This window comes from Callospermophilus lateralis, chromosome 15, assembly GCF_048772815.1.
Source record: "Callospermophilus lateralis isolate mCalLat2 chromosome 15, mCalLat2.hap1, whole genome shotgun sequence".
Lineage (NCBI taxonomy): Eukaryota > Metazoa > Chordata > Mammalia > Rodentia > Sciuridae > Callospermophilus > Callospermophilus lateralis.
The window spans coordinates 67,179,216-67,201,990 of record NC_135319.1 but is presented as its reverse complement, the minus strand read 5'-3'; the positions used below and the strand labels follow the sequence as shown (position 1 = coordinate 67,201,990).

At 38.9% G+C, this 22,775-nt stretch overlaps 2 pseudogenes; both read right to left on the bottom strand.

Annotated features, from left to right (window-relative positions):
- Window positions 1–965: 965 nt before the first annotated feature.
- On the bottom strand, window positions 966–2,535 carry LOC143381385 (heterogeneous nuclear ribonucleoprotein K-like; annotated as a pseudogene).
- A 4,615-nt stretch (window positions 2,536–7,150) lies between these two features.
- On the bottom strand, window positions 7,151–7,863 carry LOC143381391 (protein tyrosine phosphatase type IVA 1 pseudogene; annotated as a pseudogene).
- Window positions 7,864–22,775: the final 14,912 nt, after the last annotated feature.

Here is a 22,775-nt window from a genome sequence, read left to right as displayed (position 1 = left end):
GTATCCCAACATGCAGATCCTTCTCTCTGTCTGTCTGTCTGTCTCTCTCTCTCTCTCACACACACACATACACACACACACGCATGTGCACAATGAAGATGCACCTCAGAACATCCTTCTCATCATTACATAATCTGGCTTCATAAAGAGCAGGTATACTTAAGTGTCTCTTTCTGGACCTTCCTCAGCTTTGCTGTTATAATAATAATAACAACAGTAGTAACTGTTCTCTTTCATGACAAAAGAAATAGAGATCAAAAGAAAAACAAAGGCTCCAGTTGTTGAGGAAAAGGAAACACTGGGAATTGAACTTCTCTGGTAGAGTCTCAAGCTCTTGGGCTTCTGGGAGTGTAGCTGCTCATCTCATCCATTTATCCAACTAGGGCCACCCCATTTCGAGGGTTTTTTGTTTTGTTTTTGATCATGCGCTTTTCTTCAGAGACCAGGGAAGCTATTCCTTGAGCGCATCTGTTTCATTGACATAACATTTTCCAGATTCCAAAGCAGTTCCTCACAGCTTTCTTTTTATTTCTTTAACTTTCAAGATCCCCAACCTCTTTGAGAAACAGAATTCCTTTCTATTGTGACACGTTTAGTGAACCCTCCCCTGATTAAACTTTTTTTTGTGTGTGTGTTTATTAGTGGGAAAATATCAATGCAACAAAAACTTAATATGTAAAAAATCATGAATTCAATAATTTTAAATGAATTTTTATTTTATTGTTTATAATATATAGCCATGCACAGAATAACAATGTTTTGTTTAACCATGGACTGCATATGTGATGATGGTCCCATAAGATTTTTTATATATATAATTTAAGATTATTGTATTTCCTTATAAAAGGAATACTTTAACAGATTCTTCATGCTATGAAGCAGAGGAATGTTGGCTTTTTAAACAGAAACAGATTAAAAAAAAAAAAAAAAAAAAGGTACAGGATTCCTTCAGTTCTTTACTAGCCTTAGAAAAACTTTCCAGAATACTTCACACTGTTCTGCAGCCAACAGTGTGCATTCTGTATCTGGTCCTGTGTTCCTGTAATGGTAATAGTCTGATCTTTGAGTCCTTCTAAAGGCTCACCATCAATTTTGATCGAATCTCCTGACTTATGACACATTTGCTTAATCCGCTGACCACCTTTGCCAATGATAGATCCAGTCTAATCTTTTTTTTTAATTTTATTCATTTATTTATATGCAGCACTGAGACTCGAACCAGTGCCTCACACATGCTAGGCAAGCCACAATCACAGGCCCCCAGCCAAATCTTTGGGAATAATTACTTGTGTTGTAATAATAGGCCCATCAAGATCACCATATGAGCTACGACTCCTTCATAGGAATAATCTTATCCAGAGTCACTCTGTGGTTCATAAGCCACCTGCCATTCTGATGGGCTCCATGTATTTATTGCAGAGTCCCAAGTTTCATTAGCACTGAAACAAACTGTGCCACCATAGCAGTCTCCAGGTCTTCCTCTTTTGTTTCAGGCCATTAGGCCTCCCCCTCTAGGGCCAGAGACATAGCTCAGTGGTATGGGGGCTTGCCTACCATGTGTGTAGGCCCTGGGTCCAATTCCCAGTACTATAAAAAAAGTCTTTAATTTAGATCTCTCCTCCTCTAGGTGGTGGTGGTAGAAGAAGAAGAGGATTTTGAGTTCTTCTAGACCCCAGCCACCTTGACCAGGAGGAAGAGGTGGTCCTTGATGAGGGCTCATATTATCATTATCTCTGCTAGAGAGAGGCATGGGATTCCTACCAGGTGGAATTCTGTCAAAACCACCTCTTCCCTGCCTGGGAAATCCCACTGGATGTCCACAGTAGTCACCAAAAATCATTGTAAAACCACCATAATTATGTTTCACCATAAAAATTGGGATCATAAGGCTGTGCATGATCTTTGATGGGAGATTCATATATAAGATCAAGGGTTATCTTTATGCACTCTACCACCCTATCAAGCTTTCCTCCAATAAGAATGATTCTGTCAGTGGAATGAGGGTAGCATTCCTGGAAAAACTGGATTGTTGTCTGAGTATTCTCTCAAAGTTCTTTGACCCCAATGGTTCGTCCTGCCAGACTCTGCTGAATCAACGGTTTCAACTCGCAAAGTCACTTCCTTTACAGTGTTAGTAATTTAAGCATTCCACTGCATAAGATTAGAGGGGGAGCTGGCTGGTTGCAGTGGGTGATGGCAACTGTAGGCCCTCTTCCAAGGTAGAGATGATTTTCTTCAGAATTTCTCCAATTGTTTCAGTATCAACACTGATACTCCATATGTGCTCAGGACCACTGCTGTCTGAAACTGAAACACTGGCATTGTCTGTCCAGAGAGCCTTAATATTCTTGCCTCCTTTTCCAATTGCTGCCCCAGCATTCTTGCTCTGAAGCAGAATTCGTAATTCAACCATCTCATCAGTGTTTTGAGATTTTTCAAAGCTTGCTCCTCTTCTATGTCTTCTGCAGGGCACTTACCAAATTCACCATACTTTTCAGTGTTGGGGAAGGTTTCCTCTGGCTATTCAGTTTCCATTTTCTTGTATGGAATGGACACACTAATCAGTTATTATTATATATCCTTATGCAGCAGAACTATAGTGTTCTGGGCAGGACTAATAACAGATACATTACAGTGGCTTCATGATCCCCTCAAAGTCTCTAGGACCACAATGCAATTACAGATATATACTCAGGGGGAAAAAAATTCCATCCTGTAAGATTATAATGAAGCTGGAAAGTTCCTATTGCACAGTGATGTCATAGCTGTCGTAATGTCCTAGAGCAACATTACTCACATGTTTGTTGGGATGCTAGTGTGAACAAGCCTACTGTGCAGTCAAATGAAAGTATAACACTAAATGAAATACAGTACATAATACTTAATAATGATAACACACGGCTATGTTACTGGTTTGTGTATTTAATATCCTATACTTTTTTTTTTAAAGAGAGAGAGAGAGAGAGAGAGAGAGAGAGAGAATTTGTTAATATTTATTTTTTAGTTTTCGGCGGACACACATCCTTATTTGTATGTGGTGCTGAGGATCGAACCCGGGCGGCACGCATGCCAGGCGAGCGCGCTACCGCTTGAGCCACATTCCCAGCCCTATACTTTTTATCTTTGTTTTACAGTGCATACCTACTTTAAAAAAAAAAAGTTAACTGTAAAACAGTCTCAGGCAGGACTTTTAGGAGCTGTTCCTGAAGAATGCATTGTTATCAAAGGAGATGACAGCTCCATATATATTATCGCCCCTTAAAGCCTTCCAGCAGAACAAAATGTATAAGTGAAAGACAGTATTACTGATCATTCTGACCCTGTGTAGGCCTCACCTATTTTATGTGTCTTAGTTTTTAATCAAAAAGTTTAAAAGGAAAAATTAATAGAAAACACCTTTATAATAAGGATATAAAGAAGGAAAATATGTTATATAGTTGTATAATGTGCTTGTCTTTTAATCTAAGTGATTGCAAAAGAGTCAAAAATTTTAAGAGTCTATAGAGTAAAAATGTTACAATAAGCTAAGGTAATTTATTACTGAAGAAAAATATTTTAAATAAATACATTGTAGCAGAGTGATCCTCATGTCCTAGATCTTCATGTGCACTTGCCACTCATTCACTGATTCACCCAGAGCAACTTCCAGTCCCACAAGCTCCATTCATGTTTTTGCCCTATACAGGAGTATCATTTTATCATTTTAAAAAATCTTTTGTCATTTTTACTATACCTTCTCTCTCTCTCTCTCTTTCTTTCTTTTTTGGTACCAGAGATTGAAACCAGGGCTTCTTAACCACTGAGCCACATTCCCAGTCCTTTTTATGTTTTCTTTTGAGACTCACTAAATTGCTGAGGGCCTCTTCTCAGGTGCTAAGGCTGGCTTTGAACTTACCATCCTCCTGTCTTAGACTTTGGAATTATAGGCATGAGCCACCATGCCTGGCCCCTTCTCTACATTTAGAAATATAGATACTTACCATTGTATTACAGTTGTCCACAGTATTTAATATAGTAACATGCTATACAAGTGTGCAGCTTGAGAGCAATAAGCTATTATATATTTATACACCATGTAGTCTAGGTGTATAGTAAGTTTTCCCATATAGGCTTGTGAAATATACTCTATGATGTTTGCATAGTGAAATATTATTTTATTCAGAAGAGCCCCTTTGGATCACACCTGAGTTTATACTAACAGATGACTTAGGGTAGACCTCTAGATAACTTCAGAATAGTTATCAAATAACTATCTGGCAACTAGATAGATCAAGAATAGAGGGTTGGAAATTTCACCCCACTCACCAACCTCTGGGAAGGAATGGGGGGTGGTTTAGAGATTAAACTCTATAAAAACTTGAACAATAAGATTTGATGATGTTTTGGAGCAGGGGTTGTGGCTCAGTGGTAGAGCACTTGCCTAGCATGTATGAGGCACTGGTTTCCATCCTCAGCACCACATAAATATAAATAAATAAAATAAAGGCATTGTGACCCTCTACAACTAAAAAAAAGTTCCTGAACATGTGGAGGTGCTGGGAGGGTGATGTGCCCAGAGAAGGTTCAGAAGCTCTGCCCCCATCTCCTCCTGGAACCTTGCCCTATGTGTCTCTTCCATCTGGTGGTTCAAAATCAATCAGTAAATGTTTGTAGAGTGTTTTCCTGAGTTATATGAGATGCTCTAGCAAATTGATGAACACAAGAAGTGGGTTTAGGGGCCTCCTGATTCATAACTTTTGGATTAGAAGTATCAGACTCACAGAGTAGTGACTGGCATCTGAAGTAAGGAAAGATTGTGGGATCTGACGCCAACTCTGGGTAGATGGTGTAAGAATTGAGTTAAATTGTAGGACATCCAGATGTTTTTGAACAGTTAGATAGTTAGAGAATTTCTTGGTGTGAGAAATTCTAAATATTTGGTGTCACAAGTGTTGTACAAGAGTGTGGAGAAACAGTGCTTTTCCCAGAGTTTATGTTTTGCTTTTTTCCCCTTTCATTTGGCTTTAGGCATTTATCTACATGGCTATGGATTAGAGTTTCTATTTTCAATTTATTTCTATTTAGTTCATTCACTTTTCTGTGATGACTGATGCTTTGATGTCTCCTCCTATCTGATTCTATAGTATCCACTTACCATGCATCCTTGCTATTTCTTCATCTTCAAAATCATCATCTCTTTCTCTCAAATGTTGGCTCCATGTGTCATCTCTAGTTGTTTGGAAGTTATATATCTTAAACCTTTTCTTTAGTGGTTTCTTTTAGATTCAAACTGCATATTTAATTTATATTTCTTTATTGACATCTAAGGTTAATCAGCATCTGTATCCTTCTCCTGAACAAGATAAAAACCTTGGAGTGCTTTTATTTCCTTCCCCACCTCAACAATCTCCAGGTGACTATCCTGACTGCTTTTTTTTTTTTTTTTTTTTGATGATAAATGCATTTCATTATTTATTTAGATGTTTAAGCTCTCGCACTAAGTTTTTACAAGCTGGTGAACACTGACAAATTATTTCTCCCACAGAACTATAACCACACATTCCCAGACAGTATAAATATATGGTTGAACTAACATTAATACACATCACCATTTTATCAATTACATAATAAAACAAAATTATCAAGTATCCAAATATTAAGTTACACAGCTCAAAAGGCATATAAAATATTAGATGTCTGCTCAATTCATCAGCAGAAACCCACTTTTTTCTTTTTTTGCAAGAGGTTGGGAATAAAAGAAAAAAAATCACACTTCAAACAAAAAGTTGGTAAACAACTTCTGATAATTATGAAAAAAAATTACAAGAAATTCAGAAACTTTATGATTAAGAATTGTTTTACCTACAATAACAGAGCATCTCTACCTTTTAAAAAAATATTTACTAAATTAAAGAGCATATATTCTACAGGTTCTGCACGAGACAAAGGCAACATTTTACTAAAAATATTTAATAGCCCCCTCCCATTCTTTTTTTCAGGCCCTCCCTGTTAAGTTGCACCTCAGAGTGCAAACATTAAATTAACTGTAAGGCTTTTTGTTTTTTGTCTGGAGACTTAAAGACATGTGCTTCTGTAAAAACTTAGGTTTTCAAAATGGAGGTTTCCCATAACAGCAAAAAATAAGACTTATAGAAAGATATTAAATAAAAATAATTGCTGTAAGACTTGGTAAAAGGAAAAAAAAAAAAAACAAAAACAAAACCAAAACAAACAAAAACAAAAAACCCCAATAGGTAAAAGCAAACCTGATGTATACTGGTATGAATGTGGGAGATGTAAACATAAAAAGAGCAGGCAAATAATCATATAGGGCCTACAATGTTTGAAATGACTGAAGGAATAAATCACGTAAGGTCTAGAGTGTTCTTAGTTCTTGGAATTTTGGTTTTGTATGATACTAAAAATATACAAGTATTGTGCTGGGTATTTTGGCACCTAATCTTTCTAAATTTCTTATGTTAAGATTCTGGCATGGAAATAGATTTAAAGACATTAACTCAATACCGCATGATTTCAGGAAAGGTCAGCTGGTACAAATGATAAGCACATTTTAAATTGTGAACAGCAAGAATCTTTTGCTAAGTGTCCAAACAGGTTGATCATAACCCAAACATAGAGGTTGAAATTCTGTGAAGCTTGTGGCCTGGTAAAACTGCTTTCCAATACTCCTATGGAAGCTTCATCAGACTTATTTGCTGCAGTCTCTGGCTGGGCACAAATCACGAGTCTCCACACAGCTTGTAGATTCAAACAGCAATTCTTTATTCCCGAACTCACACCGCCGTCTACAAACACGTTCTGGGGAAATCCACGTTCTCTGCCCAAATCCACACTCTGCCCAAATCCACTACTCTGCCCAAAAATCCACTCCGCATGGGCTTCTGTCTCCCAAAATATACTGTCTGACCCTAAGAACTCAAGAGGAACTCAGCAGCAGGATACGCCCTATTCTAAAGGGGAACACCCTAATCTCCTATTATGCTAAACTGCCCTATTATAAAGGGGGAACACCCTAATCTCCTATTATGCTAAACTGCCCTGGTCCTTGAGCAAGGTCACCTTTCAGAAGTCCTTCCACTAGACAGCATGGGAGTAAGCTGGCAAGGAGATTGTCATACCTACTTGGCTGATGGCTCCCAGCACTTATTCACCACGCCAACATGTTGGCTAATATGTACGACAAATTAGGTCCCGTCTTAAGTTCCACTTCCAAGGCAATAGCATCAGGCGCCCGAGTTTTATTGAATGCAACAGTTGTTTCTATGACCACTGGAGTCTTTGAAGCGCAGCCGCATTTTAGGACGATACTTCTCCAAATACAAAAGTTGCTTGCTGTTAAAGGGTCCACGCCGCTTTTGTCTTATGAATTGTACTGTATCTTCATATTTCATTCCGCCTTCAATCAATGCCAGGGCAACAAGCACTGGAGCTCTCCCAAGGCCTGCAACACAATGAACAGCAATACAACAACCAGGTTCTTCACGAAACTTAATTTTTACAAGACTTAACCAGTCATCGACAATTTGGTTGGACGGTGGTGCACCATCATCAAAAGGCCAATCAAGAACATGGATGCCTTCTTTCTCCACAAGAGTAGTGTCATAGGTTGCTTCACATACTCTTACTATTGTGGTAACACCATACTTCTTAAGTTCCTCTATAAATTTGTTTAAGGTTGCATTGGTTGGATTGTGTGTAATAAGAAATCTCATGTTCTTGTATGTGACTTCCACAGGAGCAGGGCGGTTCATTCGAGCCATGTTAATTTAGTTAAAAAACACTCAATAGGGTTATGAAAGAATTTAAAAATTGAATACAGAAATGATGCAAAGTAACTGAAGTCTACTTCAATATACTCCACTTGATATTCTCAGTGCTTTGAGTATGAAGTTGGGAGTAATGGGAAATGAAATGAACCTCCTAACAAGAAGCAGCAATTCTTCAATCCAGTAATACTGAGGCAATAGAAAGGAAGTGCACTGAGGTTTACCCCATCCAGGTCAGAACTCTTGTAAAATGCTCGGTGGATTTTCAATTCAATACGTCTGTGTCCAGGTTAACCACTCTTATGGGGGCTTCTTGGTGGAGTAGTAATGAATTTCTACAGTTCACTTGTCTGCATAGAGGTCGTGCTGTGCCTGGCAGTAATCTCCACTGCCCTTCAGAAACTCCATAAATGTGTGACCAAGAACACCACAGAACTGAGGAATATGTTTACTCATTGAAGATTGTGGCCTAATCATACAGCTGGTCCCGAGGCGGCGGCGATACAAGCGGCAGCGGTGGCGGCGGCTTCAGGGCAGCGGGTGGCGGTGGTCGTCGCGGGGCGGCGGCGGTGGCGGTGCAGGCGGCGGCGGGCGCACCAGACTACCATGCAGTCCTGACTGCTTTTTATCTTCGCAAACTCCCTTAATTCCTCTCGTGATCTTGTTTTCTCATGCTAATATGGTTTTATTCTCCCTTCCAACCTCCCATCACTTATTTTGCAAGTGTCAGTTTTAATTCTTGCAGAATAAGTTGACACTCAGCTTACAACTTTAGGTAAGTACTGTTGTCTCTCAATAATGGAATAATGTCCTATCTTCTGTCTTGCTCTTACCCACCAGGCTAGGACTCTTACATTTCTGTCTTCCTCTTATTTCCAAGGAAGATTGTCATTTAGACCCTGAGGAAATTGTCCAACACCTGCCAGAAGAGGATAGCTTATTTTTGCTCATCATAACTGGTGCTTACCTCAGACAATGTTCTGTAGCTAATATTTATATACACACTTGTCTATTTCCACATGGGCACTTATGAGCACCCTTTGTGCTGACACTTCTGGTTGCCTCTTTCACATTCCTAAGTTTCCATGGTCCCAGGGGACTATGTAAGCATGGTGGCTGCTTCCATCATCTCATCTTGTACCTCACTATGCTCTGAAACCACTACATATCCTGATTTAGGTGTGAAAGTTTCTTTCTTCCTCTAATCATACAAGGCAAGGTTCATCAACTTAAAAAAAAATTCATTTGTAATAAAATTTTGAGAATTAAATAAAACTTGAACAAACTCATAAAACAAAGACTTCATGGTAGAAATTAAAGTATATTGAGCAATTTTATTCCCCTAAAAAGGGGTTATATAAATATTTTAATTCTCACAACTCTATGAGGGATGCAATATTATTTTTGCCCTCATTTATGGGTGAAGCAATAAACTTTGAGAGGCATTGTAGCATGCCCAGGTTTACAGAGGGTAAGTCGTAAAACCAGGATTTGAATGTAGGTGTGCCTGACTCCAGAGCCTGTTATTCTAACCACTCTCTGACACAAATTCTAGTCATTGGCTAGTGCAGTTTGTAGGGTTGTCAGTTTTATTAGATTTTCCCCCTTTCAACTTTGAAACTTATCCCTAAAACTCACATTTATTCTAAACAATTTCTCAGTAAAGTGTGCTTTGTCTATTTTTTGTTCAACCTTCTCCTGGGCTGTTAGAATTTCAGACCCTTGTCCCTGTAACCTGCTTTGAGTGGAGTGATCCAAATAGGCAGGTGAGAAGTTTGAGGACTTTTATAGAATCCACATCCTTTAGCTATTTTGAACCTTCCTGTTTGAACTTACAGGCTCTTGACAAAGTCCAAACCTTTTCACAAAAGGCAAGTACTTGTGAAATCCGTATAAAAGGAGATTAGGAAAGAGGTGGCGTGATGTAAAAACTGCTCATTTTAAGGAAGATATACTTATAAGTGGAGTTTGCCTCACATGGCCATTATTTCAAGTGGGGCTATTTGGGTGAATATTGAGCTTCACAAGTGAAACTTGATACAGGGAACTTTGACAAGGAACAGAAGAAAATAACAATGTTACATATCCTAAGAGGCAGAATAGGTGTGGAGAAGGGTCCAATAACAATTTTAACACTGCCTTTAAAAAGGAAATTGAAGGGGTTGTGGCTCAGTGTTAGAGCGCTTGCCTAGCACGTGTGAGACACTGGGTTCAATTCTCACCCCATATATAAATGAATAAATAAAATAATGGTCCATCAACAACTAAAAAATATTTTTAAAAAAAGGAAATTGAATGATTCCACTGAGACCCAGACGAACAAGAAAAGACAGCAATTGCTTCAGGAAGGACTTGAATGGGATATCAGGAGAATCTTTCTGAAAAGTTCAAGTTATTTGATGTGGACTTCCTTGTCAGAAATTAGTGGAATCTTCTCTAGATATATTTAAGGAGAGAACAGGCTGCTCTCCTTCCAGATGCTTGAACCAAGTTTATTCATTCATTCGACATAAATTTCAGAAGTATCTGTGAAGTGCTAGCCACTATCTGTGTACTAGGGATAGAGCTATGGAGAAAGAAACTAACTTGTTTTCTTGGAGCTTTGGTGATAGTGGGAGAGAGATAATGAACAAGTGGCAGGTATTTTCAGATAAACATGCTATGATACAAGATGATTAACAGGGACGCACTAGGGGATTACCATGGATGTGGCCCAAGAAGTAATTTGGAAGAGGTGATACATGAGGAGAAACCTGAAAGACAGGAAGGAGCCACCTAGTGTTGATTTAAGGAAGAGTATTCCAAGTGAGAGGGACAACAAATGCATACTTCTAAGGGTAAGAAGGTTCCTAGGATGGTAGGAAGAGTTAGGCAGGTTCACAGAGCTGAAGATCTGCATGGCTGAAACATAGTAAACAAAATTGACAGCAGTCAGAGAGACAAGAGGAATGAAGTTGATCAGGAAAGAGTCTTCAAGATGATTGGATTTTACTCCAACTGTTTGAAAGCCATAGGAGGTCTTTAAGTTTTAGAAACATGTCTTCTGGTTGTAGTGTGAAGAAGGGGTTACAAGGCAATAGAATAGAAGCAGGGAGGACCATGTAGGAAACTCCAGATGAAGCTGTCTAGGTGAGGGATGATGATGGTTTGGCCAAGGGTAGAAGCAGTGGACATACAGAGGAGTGGACAAATCAGAACATTTTTTTCAGTGCTTTGGATCCATCACTTCCAAAAGGAATTATATTTCTCTTATATTATTATACTATTATATATATATTATTATAATATATTATTATATTTCTATTATACTATTATTGGAATTATATTTCTATTATATTATATTACTGCCACTGCTGCTACTACTACTAATGCTACTACTACTACTACTAGGAATTGAACCCAGGGGCACTCAACCACTGACCCACATCCCCAGCCCCCTTTTTTAATATAGAGACAGAGTCTCACTAAGTTGCTGAGGGCTTTGCTAAATTGCTGAGGATGGCTTTGAACTTGAGATCCTCCTGCCTCAAACTTCTGAGCTGCTGGGATTATAGGCATGTGCCACTATGTCTGGCTTATTTCTATTATTTTCAAAAAGAAAAACAATGTAGACATATAAGAAGAATGAACATTTCATTTTCAGTGCCATGACTTCACAACAGCATGTACACTTCCATTGATTTGGGTGGAGAAGACACAAGTTTGAAATGAGAACACCAATTGAAGCAGTGTAATACTAGTGTTATGGCAGTCTTGATGAAAATGCATTCTCTGCTTTATATATCAACAATAGCTCTTTTCTTAACAGTTCCCCCAAGTTCCACCATGTTTAATGGATATAAGGTGAAAAAGAGAAGTTGGGTCAGATCAGGCAGAATCTTGTACACTAGGATGAAATCATCATATTTTGTTTTATAGGAGGAATCATTGAAGGTTTTTCTGAATAGAGGAATAACATGATCAAAAAAACTTACAAAGAAAGCTAATTTGGTAAAGAAAAGATCAAAGGGAGACATCTTGGAGACAAGAAAATTACTTGTGAAATTCTTGTAATTGTCCAGACAGGAGGGACTAAGGATTTAGACCAGGATGAAGATAAAGGAATTGGAAGAGAGAGGTGAGGTGAAAAATGAATTTGGAGGCTGATTCAATCCACAAAACTAACAATGGAACTAATGGGAGTTAGTAAGTGGGTTAGAAGTAGACAAGGGTTGAATCTGAATGACTGGGATGTTGTTCAGACAAACTGGGGTACCAAAAGGAGATGATTTTAAGCAAGAGGAAATAGGATAGATCTGTTTCACAATAGTATGGACATACTTAACCCTACTGAACACCATTTAAAAATAGCTTTGTGTTTTATGTTATGTGTTCTTTATCACAATAGAGAAAGGGGGAAGAGGAGGACAGGAGGAGGGGGAGAGAGGGGGAAGAGGAGATGGGATTTAAAATAAAAAAGACTAACAAAGGTAAGCTATTTTTGTCAGCAACAGCAATCTGTTAAAGATCAGGCTTGAAGAGAAGAATACCTTAGATGTGACTTACCAGACAAGCCAAGGAGACAAATGGCCTCCATTTGGCTTAATCCTGCAAAAGTGAAACATGATTTCTAGTGATCACATGAGCTTGTCCAAAATCCAGCTCTTACAGAAGACCTCTGGGATTTTGTGTTATCTGGATCTCTGAAGAAACATATTCCATACATTTTTTTAAAAAAAGCACCAAGGGCCAGGTGCAGTTGCAAATGCTTATAATCCCAGTGGCTGGAGAGGCTGAGACAGGAGGATTGCAAGTTCAAAGCCCTCTGCAACTTAGTAAGGCACTAAGCAACTTAGAGACCCTGTCTCTAAAAAAAATGGGGCTGGGAATGTGGCTCAGTGGTTGAGTGCCCCTGGGTTGAATGCCTGGTACCAAAAAAATAAAATCCGAACAACAACAACAACAAAAAAAACACCGCCCAAAAGCACCAAGGGATACACAAAGTTGTCCCCACCCACTACTAATCACAGTTCTGCTGCTGTGCTCAAGGAGGAGTTGTGACATTACGCCTCATCTGTGACCATCCATTGCATCTTGCCTGACCATTGTCTTGCTAGGTTATCTGCTAGGTGTAGGCTCACATTTAAGAAACTGGCAGACTTTTCCAAAGTGCTTGTATCATATTACATTTTCACCAGCAGTGTACAGAAGTGCTAGTTGCTCCACATCCTTGTCCACACTTGATATGGTCAATCTTTTGAAATACGCCTCTTCCAGTAAATATACTGATATTTCACTGAAGTTTTAATTTGCATTTCCTTAGTGGCTAATGATGTTGAGCATCTCTTGTGTACTTATCTGCTAACCATATATCTTATCTGGTGAGTTGTCTATTTGAATTTTTCCCCTGTATTTTTAATTGGGTCTTTTTGTTTCTTACCATTGAATTTTGAGAGTTCTATACAGAGTCCATATGTAAGTCCTTTATCAGATACGCAAGTTGCAGATGTATTCTCCCCTGTCTATTGCTTGCCTTTCCTTAATATCTTTCAGGGATTAAAAAAATAAAATCAATTAAAACAATATATATCTTTCAGGGAGAAGAAACTTTTAACTTTGAGGAAGTTTTCTTTTATAAAACATGCATTGGTATTGTATCTAACAAACGTTTTGTCCAACCTAAGGTCATAAGTATATTCCACATTTTCTTCTAAAAATTTTATAGATTTAATATTCAAACTTATGATCCACTTTGAGTTTATTATTATATGAAATTTACATTAAAGCTCTTTTTTGCTTTTGGATATTCAATTTTTACAAGATGATTGAAGAAACTTTCCTTTACCCATTGAATGCAATTTGTATCTTTAAGACAAAATATACCACTTTCCATTTGACTCTATGAAAGTTTAATTTCCTTCCTAGTTCACTCAATCTCCCTGCTTGTCAAGAATGAATACTAGGGCTGCGGTTGTAACTCAGTGGTAGAGTGCTTACCTAGCATGTGTGAGGCACTAGTGGATATGTATATGTGTGTGTATGTATATATATATATATAAATTAAATACTAGCCTTGGACAATAGCACAATGGCAACTGCCTATAATTCCAGTGACTTTGTAGGTAAAGACAGGAAGGTCGAAAATTCAAGGTTGGGTTCAGCAACTTATTGAGACCCTTCTCAAAAACAAAACAAAACGACTGGGAATATAGCTCAATGGTAGAATACTCCTGGGTTCCAATCCCAATATAGTTGGAATCTCTTGTGATCTAGAAATTGGATGTTTTTAATCGTCAATGTTTGTCACTTTCTCTTTAATCTTTTGTCATTCTTTTGTGGTTTCAACATTTCCCTCTTTTTCACCTTCTATTTCTCCTGTTGTGTTAATTCACTCTGGTGCTTCTGATAGTTTAGTCTTTATTTCTGAATTTCTTTCTAATTCTCCCATGATTTCTGCCACTCCATTTCTGAGGTGTTCTTTTCTGATTTCTGCCATTCTTTTTGGGGGGGTGGGGTTCTGGAGAATTATAGGTAGGGGCACTGAGCTTCATCCCAGTCCTTTCTGAGACAGAATCTCACTAAATTGCCAAGGCTATACTTGAACTTGTGATCCTACTACCTCAACCTTCTAAATTGCTGAGATTACAGTGTGCCACCATACCTGGCTTCTGCTATTTTTTATTGTCTTGTATCATTTGAAAGATATTTTTCAGCTTGTTTCAAGCAAAGTGCAACAGTTTTAACATGTTTTTAGTAGGTTTATCATTGTCCATAGAAACGATATTCTGCTTCTTATGCTTCTTTTCCATAAAAAAAAAAATTCATAGGATTTGACCTTGATACTTTTCTGGCATTTATGCAATTTTGAGATATAAGTATCATGTTTAAAAACAGCATGGCTTACTTTATTCAACTTCCAAATGTGGCTTCCCCCACTTTATGTGGACCTTCTCTTTTTTTGTTGTTTCTATGATCCAATCTGGCTTAATTTTCATTCTACTTCCAGAATTTTCTTGTGTGTTTGTGTGTGTGTGTGTGAGAGAGAGAGAGAGAGAGGGGTGGGGGCGGGGAAGAGAGAGAGAACATGTTCTGAAATGAGGCCTCGGTTGGTCATTTTCAGGAACTTTTAGGGCCAGATTGCTCTAGGTAGATTTTACTGTGGACCCCATACACTGACACCTTAGTAGGAATAAGCCAAACTCCCCCGGTTTTTCTCCAATTGACCCATCTCACTTTCCTGTGGGTATATAGTGGTTTTCAGTTGGGGGTCTGTCAGGTGTCCTGTGATCTCTATTTTCTCCCATTCAATTATTGAAATTGTGCAGAACTTGTGCTTGTTAATTTGCTTTCACCTCCTGGTAAATGGGGCTAATGGGGATACAATGTAACCTGGTCTTACAAAATGTGGTTCATGGGGTTTGGTTTTGCTTTACAGTTGCTCTTCCAGGTTTACAGAAGATTTGGAGGGACTAAAACTTAGTCAGTCTCTCCCAGGGTCACCCATTAATTTCCAAGTTTCTAATTCTGCTAATATTTCAATGAAATTTACCAATGCATTGAAATAGGTTGGAAATGATAATTAGAGGTCATGTACTATATTAACTAATATTAACTAATACTATTAAATCTATTGTATACTATATTCTATATTTAAGTTTTTATATTTGTTCCACATCTAGGACAATAGGGAAAATGGATCAAATAACTGTGCCATTTTCACTGCCATCCATCTAACAGCTATATTTGATATGTGGGGAAAAATGCAAAAATGATGCATTCCAATTGTTTAACAAAACCCAGATGTGTAAAATAAAAATGGAATACTCTCCTCTCCTTAGTTCCAATTATTAGAGGACTATACTGTCAAGAGTTAGGTCTTCCCTAGTTCCAATTACCAGAGGTATATAATGTCAGAGTTAGGTCTGTAGCTCTTCTTTTTCAACAGCTAAATATGATTAAAGAATGAGGCTCCATCAAGAGGCTGGAACAGGGCAGGGCAACCAGGGAGACTCAGTGGGAGGCTCTGGGCTCTGCTGTACTATAGCAAATCACACTGAACAAGGCTCTTTCCTCTTTTGGCTCAGAGACAATTACTATTTGCCCAGAAAATTGTTTCAAAATGTATTTAAATTTAATTTCAAGCAGATAAAGAAGATACACAGTCATGCACTTGCCAGCACTACTTGGAAAGCCCAGTTCACTTTTGTCCCTACACCCTGTCCCTTCACATCTGTGCATTATCTGCTTGGGCCCTGGAAGCCTGGGAATGCATACCCTGGGACTAGGCAATTTTACAGGCTGTGTTTCTGCTAGTGTGACCTAGGGAGTAGTTAGATTGGGGATGCCTGGGCTCCACACCAGCTGAACTTAGTCAGACTCTCCCAGGGTCACCCAGGAAGCAGTACTTTCATCTGCTCCCACTTTAATGTGTGTTTTGTTTTCCATCAATGTGTGACAGCTCCTGCCAAGGTAAGTTCCAGGATATCATGCTGACAGAGAGAGGGGTAGGAAGGAGAAGGAGGGATGGGTCAAGATGTTTATGTTCTGCACCTGCCTTGATTCTGGGGAGGAAGAACAATCTCTTATTGGAGGCAAGGCCAAGCAGCTGTCCTGAAAGCAAAGCATTAAGACCCAGAAAGAACATGTGCCAAGAAGGTCAGATCACCAAGACCAGGAGGGAAGTTGTAGAGACCAAGGTAGCAAAAAGAGTGATAAGGCCATCCCCACTACTATTATGAACTAGCACTTGTTTACTACTATGTGCCAACCAGGTACAGAATCTCATTTGAGTCTTATATCAGCCTCCAAAGGCAGGTGTGCTTCTCTCCTAATGGATTCAGAAGGATTAGGAAATGTTTTATTGCCCCAGGTGAATGAGTTAGGATTCAAATCCAGGTATGAATTATGCTGAAGACAGACAGATCCCAGGTTCCCTTGCTGAGATGCTCGACACAGAGAAGGGAGCCAGTAGGTCCTCATCTAGGGAACATGGATTTGTGGGATTACAGTCTTTGCACAAAATGGACTGTAGGAAACACTGAACAAATTCCATTTATCCCAAAGGAGACAAATGAGCTTATTTGATAAATTGTGCACCTATTTCCCTAGAGAATCACTGGCACATAGTCAATTCTAAAAATGTTTCTTATTTAATTGAGAAATGGAAGCTATGTTTAGTTTTGTAGCAACTGAGTCCCCTTAAAAGAACTTTTCCCCTTCCATTTATTTTAAAAATGATACTCCAGTGATCTTCCTGATTTTTTAAGAGATGACTGAATCACTCCCTAATTTTATAACCAGAAATTCTCGGGGTAATTGAGAATCTGTATCTTTGAAAAATTTCCCTTGTGATTCTCTTGGTCAATCAGGTTTAGGACTATCTGATCAAATCATCCCACAATGAATTACTGGGAGTGGAGGAGAATTTTCCTAATTAAAATGGATCAAATGAGGGGGGTAGCGCCATGTGGCAGAAAGCTTTCTTCTTTAACCTCTCCTTCCTACTTTCCTGTTACCCACCTTCTCCCAATCCCTTCTCATTCTTTCTGAAGTTCTTCCTACCCTAACTAGCTGGGCAATGGCACTTGGAACAGCAGCACTGAGTGGTGGAGAAACTCCCCAACACCATGGAAAATCTCAGTCTTTAGTCTTGATAGATGCTGGGGCTGTGGGAACCAGTGCTCTGCAGGGGGCAGCACCTCCTTGGTTTTTCCCCTGGTGCTGGGATGATCTCAGTAGACATCAGCTGGAAAAGCGTGGGGTGGAACATCAGTGCCAGAAAGCAAATACCTCCATGTTGTGAAATTAGAGCAAACTGGAACAGACTGAGTGTAGAGGCAGACCAAGCTTTGTGCTGAAGTTAATGAAGGAGCCCAAGGCACAGTGTGACTTTACAAACATGTCTTTCTGGGATGGCACCCACTGTCAGATGTGTCTTTTTTTTTTTTTTTTTTTTTTAATATGGTACACATGAGTCAGAGAGTAAATAACAGACCAGGAAGGATTCTTGTCTGATGATATTTCTACCCTAAGATACATAAGTTTGTCTTGGTAGAGCAGGGTTGAGTAATTCCATTGTTATTCTAATTGTAGACCTTTTCATTGATTCCCACCTGGCAAAGTCTTTGTTGCTGTACTGTCAGCCTGTCTCTCCCTCTTTGCCCCTCTTCCTTGGCATAATGCATATATAGATGTGCTATTTGTACCAAGACACATCCCCTTTTAGTGGCATGTTTGGCAATCCAGCTAAATTAATACAGCTAGAAAGATGATGTACTTAAAGTGTACATAAATCTACCAATCTATCTCATTGCTTTCCTTTCTTTTTCTTTCTGATTGGCACATAATATTGTATATATTTATGGGCACAATATGAAGTTTCAACTGATGTATGTACTGTAGATTGATCACATCAGAATAATTAGCATAACCATCACATTAAATTTTATCATTTTTATGTCAAGTACATTGACAGTCCTCTCTTCTAGCAATTTTGAGATAAACAATATGGTCTTTGGAACTATATTCTTCCTACTGAGCCACAGAACACCAGAACTCATTCCTCCTAAGCGTAACCCTATACTCCTTAACCAATTTCTCCATTATAGCAATTATATGTCCAATCCCATGGTGGCTCCTGAGAGGCCAATAGGAGCCTCATGACTCCCATACTTGGATGTTGACAGATGTGATCAAAGGTTAGGAAGAAGTCAAATATGTCACTCAAAGACTGTGGGAAAAGTGCAGAGAGGCAGAACCACAGGGGAGCAGAGGACATGAGAATGAAAGTCCTGGGTGTTGAGAAGCAAACATCAAATTATGAAGATTCATATTCAGAACTTTCGCTTTGTAATTATGAGTCAGGGAGGGAAAAGGGTGATCTTAACTCAAATCTAACTGCACCAATCACTGAATTCAAACACATCTGGCCACTCCTGGCCAACATTGGAGACTGGTCTCCAGGGAGCTTGCTGCATGAAATCAAGCTGCCTCCTGGAAAGTAGTGGGCATAGCAAGGGAAGAGGGAGCCCAGTACCCAAACTTGGCTCAATAACAATGTCTTTGTTGTGAAAAGGGACAAGTGTGAAAAGAGCATGGTGCTTGGTGCTCCTGGTGCAGTGCCCATCTGAGCCACAGACTATGGAGAATCAGGCACGAGTTCTTGCCACAGCTGCCAACCTGCTGACCACAAAGCAATGTGGTACCAACCATCTCTTGGGATTTGCTAGTTTGGAGAACCAGCCCAACATAGGGAGAAATGATTGAAGCAAACTGAATAGCAGCCTAACCCTCCATCCACAATTAGACACAGGGAACTGAACAGGAACTGGAAGTTTTCTGTGCACTCACAAAGATGGTAAAATAATGTGAATTTCTTCAGTATCAGGTGGCACCTGGACTATTAGCATATGTGTGTGTCTTAGTTATGAATATGAGGGAGGGAGACACAACCCAAACATATAAACAAACAAAAGCTACTTGGAGACACTTTGCTGAAAGAGAAGCAGTAGCATTTGTTCCTTGGTTGATCCAAAGATCACATTGGCCTAAGGATCCGGAGAAAAATCAAACGACCATAAAACATCTTGTGATCACTATACAGATGTCATTCCTGAATACCTTCCTATGCCAATCCCTCAACAAGTTTCTTTCCTTTAAAAGAGCCTTAACAAGGCATGGTGGTGCACACCTGTAATCCCAGTAACTATATAGGCTAAGCCAGAAGCTTGCAAGTTCAAGGCCAGCTTCAGTAATTTAGCAAGACCCTGTCTCAAAATAAAAAATGAAAATGGCTGGGGAGTAACCTCAATGATAGAGAGCAGCCCCTAGGTTAAACCACCAGTACCATGCGGGGGTGGGGAATAAGAGCCTAAGAACCCCAAAAGTGTCATTCACTCCAGAGATAGTCCACATTCTCCCTTGAATATGTATTCCTTGTTTTACCCCAAGAGCATCTCTGTCTCTTGAGATAGCCTATGTTCTTCCCTGAATATGCACCTGCTTTCCTAAATAAATCCCTGTCTGTGTCTCCAATGCATATTGAAATCTTTTTCTGTCAAGGTCCTCATCTTACCCGATGGTCCTGAATTGAGGTCTCTTAGTCCTCCAGAACTCCCTGGACCTCTTCCAGTGACAAACCTACTTTCTAAAATATTAATAAACTTACTTTTAAGAGCTGTTTTAGGTTTTCAAAAAGTTGAGTAGAAAGTACAAAATTCCAACATATCTCATCCCTTACCCGTGCATACAATGTTCTCTTTGTCCCTATGTTTTATACATAGAACCTAGTATGGGCAGCATCACTCTCCAAAAACTATGCCTACTCCAACAGTGTGGTAATTCCCAGATAAAGCAGAGCTTTTTTTGTCCTGTGGATATAGAAGCAGAAAGGAAGACTGAAGCAGCAGAAGAATAACAACACAGCGGAGACGACCATGTGATCAGTACCTGGCCTTCCTTATGGTTATTGTGCAAAGAGCATCACTGAGATCTCCCAGAAGTGCTTATCACATCTTTTTCAGGAATTAGTCCTGGATCAGAACTGGGAATAGGAGCAAGGCTGCAGAAAAGCATAACTGTTAAGAAGCACATTCTAGAGCGTACTATAGGGACACTGCTACAACGATGTTCATAGCAGCACAATTCACAATAGCTAGACTGTGGAACCAACCTAGATGCCCTTCAATAGATGAATGGATAAAAAATGTGGCATTTATACACAATGGTGTATTACTCTGCAGTAAAAAATGACAAAATCATGAACTTTGCAGGGAAATGGATAGCACTAGAGCAGATTATGCTAAGTGAAGCTAGCCAATCCCTAAAAAACAAATGCCAAATGTCATCTTTGATATAAGGAGAGCAACTAAGAACAGAATAGGGAGGAAGAGCATGAGAAGAAGATCACCACTAAACAGGGACGAGAAGGGGGAGGGAAAGAGAGAGAGAAGGGAAATTGCATGGTAAAGGAAGGAGACCCTCATTGTTATACAAAATTACATATAAGAGGAAGTGAGGGGAAAGGGGAAAAAAAAACAAGAGAGAGAAATGAATTACAGTAGATGGGGTAGAGAGAAGATGGGAGGAGAGGGGAGGGGAGGGGGGATAGTAGAGGATAGGAAGGGCAGCAGAATACAACATATACTAGTATGGCAATAGGTAAAAAAGTGGATGTGTAACCGATGTGAATCTGCAATATGTATATGGGGTAAAAATGGGAGTTCATAATCCGCTTGAATCAAATGTATGAAATATGATATGTCAAGAGCTTTGTAATGTTTTGAACAACTAATAATAAAAAAAAAGAAAAAAAAAAAAAGAAGCACATTCTAGAATCTGACTTCCTAGATTCCAATCCCATCTTTACCACTTAAAAGGCCAAGTAATAATGGCTAACCTCTCAATGGTGTGTTTTCTGTGGCCAAGAAGTGGAAGATAGAGTCATTTCTACCTCACATAATTGTTTTAATAATTACATGAGCTTCAAACTTGTGAAACACTTAAAATAATATTTGGTGTACACAAAATAAATACTTAATATAAAGCATAGTGCCTACCACACCAAATTGCTATGAAAATTTTTAAACAGATATGAGTAATGCATCGACATATTCAATAATGTTGGTTATTATTACACATACACACACGAGGAGGACTGCAAGGCTAACAAAACTATGATAAAAATTCAATATGGCTATTGCTATGATTTAAATGTGGGTATTATTTCCTAAAGGTCCACATGTTAAAGACTTGATTACTTACTTGAGTGACACTTAGGGAGATATGACAGACCTTTAAGAAGATGGGGTCCAGTGAGAGGTTTAATTCATTGGGGCCAGACTCCTAAAGGGGATTGTGGGATCTCACCTACTTTTCTGTTTCTGGGTTTATAATGTGAGTGGTTTGCTCGCCACTCACTACTAACAATATCCCAATCCTCATCAGAGACCCAAGTGATAGGGACCCCTGAACTTCCTCTGAAAACTCCAGAACCATGTGCTAAATAAACCTTTATAAGTTAGTTGCCTCAGGGATCTCATTATAGTGATGGCAAGCTGTGATTTCCAGTATCATAGCTTTTTCCTTCTAGGTTCTAATACAGCAGTGAAAAAACAAAAATAACTACAGTCATTTATGTAAATTATGGACCACCTGTATCTCAGAATTATGAAGCACTAACCTCTGTGCGCATGTACTCAGGGCTCTGAGAACCTGGAAGGAAAAAGCTATGATACTGGAAATCACAGAAACAGTCCTGTTAGGAGGCAGAGATCTCACACTGAACGTGTGCTATGGGGCACTCAGAGCCTCCAAGGGCTTTGTACCCCACTAAACAAACAGTTTGTTCTGCCAAAAAAAAAAAAAAGACAGGAAAACATCAAAAAACAAAGAAACTTGGAACACAGGAGACCAGAGATAATGTAAGAATAATAAAACTATTCTCCAAACTATCATTAATATTCTTAAAGGAATAAGAGAAAACATTGCATCCATAAAACAAACAAGAAAATATAAAAAGGAATATCCCAAAAGAATCTCTGGAAGCCAGGTGTGGTGGCATACACCTGTAATCCCAGCAACTTGGAAGGCTGAGGCAAAAGGATCACAAGTTTGAGGCCAGCCTCAGGAACTTAGGAAGGCCCTGTCACAATAAAAAGGGGGTGGGGGGGGGAGTGAAAGGGCTGGGAATGCAGCTCAGTGGTTAACCACCCCTAGATTCAATGAGAGTACCAAAAAAAGAAAGAAAGAAAGAAAGAAAGAAAACAAAAGAATCCCTGGAAATTAAAGTATAATATCATAAATATTATATTTATAACATGTGTTACAAGAATGTTTAGAAGATGAAAGGAAAAATCTAGAAATCGAGAAAAGAAAAAGAAATTGAAAATAAGAGAAGATCATTTTTTAAAAATTAAGAATCAATTCTGAAGATCTGAGAGAACAAAAACAAACACACAAAAAAAAAAAAAAAAAAAAGGAGAGGGAAATCATCAATGAAGAAATCACCAAAACACATTCTCAGACCTGAAG